The sequence below is a fragment of the Anabrus simplex genome, chromosome 11 (genome assembly GCF_040414725.1).
Source record: "Anabrus simplex isolate iqAnaSimp1 chromosome 11, ASM4041472v1, whole genome shotgun sequence".
NCBI lineage: Eukaryota > Metazoa > Arthropoda > Insecta > Orthoptera > Tettigoniidae > Anabrus > Anabrus simplex.
Genome location: NC_090275.1, coordinates 42,008,363 through 42,014,362, shown reverse-complemented (window position 1 = coordinate 42,014,362; position 6,000 = coordinate 42,008,363). Strand labels below are relative to the sequence as shown.

The following is a 6,000-nucleotide window of genomic DNA, read 5'->3' as shown; positions in this document are numbered from 1 at the left end:
CTCCCTTCTTCATTGATGGACATAGCAGTACATTTTTGGGAATACCTTTCACATTTTTTCTTAGAGTTACTACTAAGTGTGTGTCATTTTCTATCAAATACTGGGCAATCGACAAATTATTATAGAAGTTGTCTTTTACCAAAGTACGACCTTGGCCAATATAATTCTGCATTAACTTTTTAACAATGTTATTACTGACTCGGTTATTAGATGTAGAAGGAATATGGGTCACCTTTCCCTGATAAACACAATTACCTCGGAAGTGTATCCTATTGAATCGCACAACTTGAACAATTTAACACCATATTTTGAAGCTTTACCAGGGATGTATTTTCTAAAGGACAAATGACCTCAAAAAGGCACCATTGTTTCATCAATTATTACAGCTTCCCCAGGAACTTTGAAAGTTTTGAAATTACGCACAAGAAGGTCAAGCAAAGGTCTAATTTTACCGAGCTTGTCTGACTTATCTATTGTGACTTTATCTGCAAAATGAAGAAATCTCAAAATATCCTTAAATCGGTCACGTGTCATTACTAACGGTACAAGAGGGCTGCGGTATAAAAAGTGCTTTGACCAGTAGTCTGATATTTTAGGGTACCTACCTTACTAGCCCCATATAAATAATGAATGCGAAGAATTTCCACAACTCAGGCTCAGTTACATTTGTCCATTTATTTTGTTTTGTGTTTTTTTCCTTTGCAGTTTGTTTCCACCAGTATCAAGTTCATAATGTCATTACTAATTAGACCTTTGACTATTTCCATTGGCATATCCCTATTACATATATTCTGAATTTTCTCTGTTGGTGGACGTTGGAACTGTTTAAGATGTTGTCCAGTGACATCGAACCATGAAAGATTTATTTTCTGTCCTACCTGAATCACTGGTGTTTGAAGGCCTGGTTGTACATTTGCAGATATCTGCCCTGTGTGTTGTGTTCATTGTCGCAGCTGATCCCCAGATGGTTGTCCATTAACTTGATGCTTTTGTATTTAACATGGATGAGAGTCTTCGACATATGAATCATCTGAAGTACTTTCAGATGAAGCCACATATGATGAACTGCTGTCATTTGCATCTTCTGCATCATCATCGCTTATGGAAAGAATTGCAGCTGATGAACGGGTTTCCTGCAGTTGGTTTGGAATCTCGTGAGAAGTTGACAGAAGGGGATCTGGAATGCACATGCTTAATTTGCAAGAGTTAACTTCAATTTCGTTTTCCTCATCGTCCTTTGAAATAATCTCTTGGAGTAATTTAGAAATATTTTCCCATGCCATTAATTCTGGATAAAAAACAATATTGTTCACTAGATACCCCAAGCAGTGATATATTGTACGATATGTCTCAAAATATAACTATTACATATTTTTGGTTCATTTGAAACGTAAGAAAGTAAGAAATTCAGCTCACTTACCGAGTCATTGTAAGAATTATATCAGCAGAACTGCATACACACTTAACATGTTGCTTCACAACACTACGTTCGATCAAAACAAACAATGCTGCAATAAGACCGCCAATTTCAGTGAGGTCGCCAGCGGGTCACAGAATGCGCGCAAACCCCGTGTGTTACTTGTGGACGATGAGACCCGCCGGGCGGTCTCAGCACACAGTGCACACAGTGAACCCTAACGCCTATAGGCTGTACTTAAGATACGTAATAGTATGTAATATATCCATTAGAGTTCAAGTATCTCTGATTTTTCACTTCGTTCCTAATGAATAAACTCGGAAAACAATACGACGTCATCAACTTGTTAAAGGAAGTAAGCACGTAAGTGTTAACTCAGTAGGTCGTGGAATTAACTAAGAAAGTAATTTTAGCACATTTAAGTTAATAAATGACTGTACTAGTAATAGAGATACAGTATATTGGGGCAAATATTTGTTTATAGGAAGGGGAGTTAGGGATAGGAATAACTTACCAAGGGAGATGTTCAATAAATTTCCAATTTCTCTGCAATCACTTACGAAAAGGCTAGGAAAACAAGAGATAGGGAATCTGCTACAAGGTCAACTGCCCTAAATGCAGATCAGGATTGATTGATTGATTGATTGATTGATTGATTGATTGATTGATTGATTGATTGATTGACTGATTGAAGCTGTTTCATCTAGCCAGTTGATTATTCAGAAATTTCTACTATCCAGAAAATCATTCAAGTGCTCCATTCTGACTCACTGCTCCATCAATTGGCAGCAGGAGTTTGAAAATTCTCATGCATGTGCCAGCGCTGGATGGTGCAGCGCAACTAAGTTTGTGCTCAGTGGATTCTGTGTTATTTTGTTTTCCCGACACTACTACATTACCATAGGAAGAGGAAGAAAGAAGAGGAAAAGAGTGATGTTAGTTAAAAGAAAAAATTGATGTATGTCACATAATAAGCTGACACTGTCCGCATGTTCAAGAAGGAGTTGACAAAGCCAGGAGGAATGAGACCAGAAGACCCCACATTGACAAAGAGGATTGCATCATCCCATGGTGATAGGTTAAAGTTGTTTGAAAATATTAAACCAGTACATTTTAAAGCTAATATAGTTGTTTTTGTGTTTACTTTTAGAAAAGATAAATGTGTATATATTGTGATTATGCAGATTACAAGAGTGAAATTACATGTGATCTGTTGGCTTCTAATAATCTGTACAAAATCCTTCATCAATAACCCACTGATATACTGTATATTATGAAAGTGATGAAGAAACTGTGTTAAAAAATTGCGATAATAGGTAATCTCTGAAAATGACAGATAAAACAGCCTTTACTATACTTTTGGTTGAGTACCACTGTATTAGAATCCATAATTGTCAACAAAGACAGGTGTTGTACTGGCCAGCGAGTGAATACTTATGATATTTACATTGTAATACAAATAGCTGTGGAGCAATAGCTTATTGGGCCAGCCAAACTTTGACGAGTGCTGCTATCTTTTCATGAGCTTTCTTTAGCTGTGGTGGTTCATTGCTCTCTATTCCGTAGATGTCTCCACAATGGCAGAAACCTGAAACAAAAAGACACCAATAATATATTACAGAATTATTACACATAACTATTATATATTAATTATGAGGGTTGCTTCATAAGTTGTGACAAAGGAAATCTAGAGTTAAATGTTATGAGTCAATGACATCCTCTCAAGTGTCTTCTGTACTGGTGTGAGACAGGGATGGATCCTTTCCCCTCTACTATTCAATGTCTACAGTAAGTTCATCATGAGAGAGATATCTGAAGATCAGAATGGTGGTACTGTAGTTGGAGACAGACAAGTCATCTTCAGCACGCAGACCACACCTTGATAATTACAAAATTCTTCCCACAAGATCATCCCTCTTATTAAGTATAGTTGCTTGTATTCTTCAACTTTCCTCATTCACAAACAGCATATCCACCAATCTGACATTACTACAACACCCCTGCTACATTCAATAACAAACAACATGCAACAGGAAAGTTTACTAATGCTCTACTGTGAGCAAAGCTGTAATGTCAACAAACACCCCTCCCATCATTTTATGAGTTGTAGAAAGACATGATTGTTTCCGATATGAATCTGCAGCATTTATCTTTAGTAAGAGTAGACCATCCTGCAGTACAAGTACAAGTGAAGCAGAGAAGTGACTGACACATTGGGAGTTTAGATTGAAAATCTACTTCTCCAAAGGAACATTTTCTCTGTTAGTCTCATTAGTCTTTTTTTTTTTTCAAGGCAGTTCATGAAAGTAGGATGTATTTACCAGAGATCTTGAAGAACTCCTAGCACATGCCATGGGTCTGCTCCTCCATTCACGAACTCAACATTGGTGACTTCAGGATGCTGTCCTCCATACAATATGTTTGTTCTCTCCACTGACGTGTCAACAAGATTCTTGTTGAACCTAAAAAATGAACTTTACTTTAAGAACTGAAAAATGAAGCAGAGTATTTATACTTCAAAATAAAATAAGACAATGGATTGTGGTATGAAAAGCAGCTGGTTCCTCATAATCTATATACATAAAATAAGAGTTTGGTCTGTACATTGCTCAGAATTTAAAAAGTACGGTATTTCTATATCGCGCATGTCCACAGTAACAAGGAAATGCACTTTTTACTTTTCCGCAATTTCTGTCTGTCTGTCTGTATGTATGTAGTGTAGTGTGGGAGGACCTCTGCTATCATACTATAATGTAGCGCTACCATAACAGTCGGGGTGGTAGCGTGTTTAGACGAAAGTACAAGTAACGATAAATAATCAGAAGTACGCAGAGGAATATGCAAAGATATATGGCGATACAGTAGAGAGCTCAGCGTACTAGAATAATAATAATAATAATAATAAATGATGATGAGGAGTAGTATAAATCAAGGAAAATCATGCAGTAAGGAAGAAGCTAGGCCCAATAGCAGATCACCAAAATAACAATGCGAAATATAATATATATTTAACAACCATAATTTAACAACAAGATAAATAATTGCAAGTAGAAGAAAAATCCAAAAGGTGTGCCACATTTACAAATAATTATCCAATGGTACATAAAAGGAAAGCCTGTTGAATAAATTGGAAGTGTACAATATACATCGAAACTGAACCCTGAAAGAGAAAAAGCATGAAAGGGAGGGGGAAGGGAAGTAGGATGAGTATTAGGGCGGGGAAAGGATTTTCTTCACCGGGTATTGCTGAAGTTTAGTAATAGCATAGATCTAGGATGACATCTGAAAATAATTTACAATCGTCCGTAGCGCAGTGCGTGAATAGAAGCAGTCTAAGTTATGAGTTTTTAAAGGGAAGCATAACCACTCGACAGAAGAAAGTATTACAGCAGGCAATAGCCCGAATGAAAGTTTTGAGTCCAAATGCAGATAAATATTATAAGTCTTGCTCACCGAGTCACTGTAGATAGAGTCCAGATGAAATTGACATGATTACAAAAACACTGTTTTAGTGTGTGGTCCACCACTCCGCCATGAAGCCTGACTCAACGGTGGAAAGGCGGAGAGAGCAATATATAGTAGAAAGGAAGATTCCAGAAAAAGAACGCAGGCTACAAGCCAGTGAGTTCTAGAAACATAATGTCACGTGGTTACACAGCGCACAGGCACAGTGAAGTGCAGCGAAGATGACATAATCAGTCAAGTAGACGACAGGTGAGCGAGGTGCATGGTGCGGCAAGAAGGAAGTAGAAGCGAGCAGCAGTAAACAAGGTAGGAATATGTAGAGTAGATTCGGCGATCGTAATAGCAGGTACACACATCATGAGAAAATGGCTGAAGAAAATTTAATGAAAATTGCTATGTAAAGTCAGAGGATGAGCCACTACAATCTACGCTATAAATAATTTTATTCACGCTGAGTGAAATGGTAGTTTCGGGGGAATGCTTAAAATGTAATTCTCAAATATTTATATTATTAGTGGTCCAATCGATAAATAGTACATAACTAAAGTTATATAGAATTAAATTTCCGATCATTTATGTCCTATACATTTTTACCGTACCGGCTATGATAACACAGATATTCATGGATTTGTATTTTAGTTGCTAAGTCCATATCAACCACAAGCCATGAGAAAATGGGTTAACAGAATTTAAGGAAAATCGGCATATAGAGTCGGGGATTAAGAAACTACAGTCTAAGCTATAAACAATTATATTCACCCTGGATTAAATTGTTGTCTAGGGGAAGGCACTAAAATTTAATTTTTAAATACCTATGTTATTGGTCCTATCGAAAAGTACTACATAACAAAAGTTATAGAGAATACAATTTCCGATCATTTATGTTTTATTCAGTTTTACTGAGCCGACTATGATAAGAGTGGTATTTCAGAGTCGGAAGAAAACTAAATGTGAAGATCTACAATATTGAAAGCGCAAAACATTGATCAACAATAACACTACATTGACCATTGTTTGTTGTGATGTTCTTTGTCTCTGATTGTACCACTCAACTCCGATAGCGCGCCATTCCTCTGGTTCATACATTTTCTGATACTGTTGGTACGTAACACACTGGT

The 6,000-nt window shown here is 36.8% G+C and overlaps 1 long non-coding RNA gene across 1 annotated transcript in view; it reads right to left on the bottom strand.

Moving 5' to 3' along the window:
- Nucleotides 1-2,561: 2,561 nt before the first annotated feature.
- The window catches only part of LOC136883326 (uncharacterized), a 52,083-nt gene continuing 48,644 nt past the window's right edge, over nt 2,562-6,000 (bottom strand). Inside the window, exons 5-6 of the long non-coding RNA XR_010861239.2 lie at nt 3,739-3,879; nt 2,562-3,005 (exon numbers count right to left, since the gene is read on the bottom strand). This is a non-coding gene — a long non-coding RNA (uncharacterized lncRNA). The remainder of the gene's footprint in view (nt 3,006-3,738; nt 3,880-6,000) is intronic.